Source organism: Trachymyrmex septentrionalis, unplaced genomic scaffold, assembly GCF_001594115.1.
Source record: "Trachymyrmex septentrionalis isolate Tsep2-gDNA-1 unplaced genomic scaffold, Tsep1.0 scaffold117, whole genome shotgun sequence".
Lineage (NCBI taxonomy): Eukaryota > Metazoa > Arthropoda > Insecta > Hymenoptera > Formicidae > Trachymyrmex > Trachymyrmex septentrionalis.
In genome coordinates this window covers 30,452-31,633 of record NW_017304299.1, presented here as the reverse complement: position 1 = coordinate 31,633, position 1,182 = coordinate 30,452, and positions in this window count along the sequence as shown.

The following is a 1,182-nucleotide window of genomic DNA, read 5'->3' as shown; positions in this document are numbered from 1 at the left end:
TACGGAATCATTGAAAATGTTGCAGAAGTGTTTTGGGGAGTCTACTCTATCGAGAACGCAAGTATTTGAGTGGCATAAAGCATTCAGTGAGGGTCGTGAGGTCGTAGAAAACTTGTCTCATGCGAGTCGTCCATCCACCTTTGTTAACGACGATAACATGGAAAAAGTGAAGGAAATTGTGTTTGAAAATTGTCGTGTTGGCATTAGATAGCAGAAGCATTCAACATCTCTTATGGATCGACTCAACACATTTTGGTTAATGTTTTGGGTATGAAGCGCATCGCCGCCAGACTCGCCACACATTCCAGCCTGATTGTGACTGAATTTTTGGCCAAACACGAAATAAAAGTCATCGCTCAGCCACCGTATTCGCCAGATTTGGCTCCCTGTGACTTTTTTCTGTTTCCGAAACTCAAATATCCGCTCCGGGGAACGCGCCATGAATCGATTGAGGCCATAAAAAGAAATTCGCTGAAGGAACTAAAGGCCATCCCGGCCGAGGCCTATAAGAAGTGTATGGAAAATTGGATTAATCGTTGGCATGCTTGTATTGGCTCAGAAGGAGGCTATTTTGAAGGCGATCATAAAGATTTGTATTAAAATACATAAAATTGTTGTTTTTTTTAACCAGTCCGGGTCAAATTTGATCAGATGATAGGCAGGAAATACGCATTGACACTTACGGGATACAAATTTCTAGATATTAATATCAACATTGGCCCACCGAGCTACATGGAGATAGGAAATAATCGTGGAAACAAATTAATATTATCTATCGAAAGGACTCTATAAACAACGTTGAAACATTCAAAACTGTCTTCGGAATCATCACAAGAGTAATTCTATTTGGACCGCTGACTGCGATTTAGTACGATTTAAAATGCTAAAATTGCATGGAATCATCCGACGTACGTTTAATGATGACTGAATCAACTATATTTTATTCAACTTAGATCAATGCATTAAATTAGCATTCGGTCAATTGGTTGGTATCATCGAGAAAGTCGATACAAAGTTTACACGATTCTCGAATATCGCATCCACTGCAACGGATGCTAAAGATGTAATATGCGCTAGTGATTATTTTGATAAAAATCAGTTCCTCGACTGCGAACTTTTAGCTGTAATTTTTTGTGCGTAAGTAAAAAATTATGTAAAATTATATAAAATATAAATAAAAAA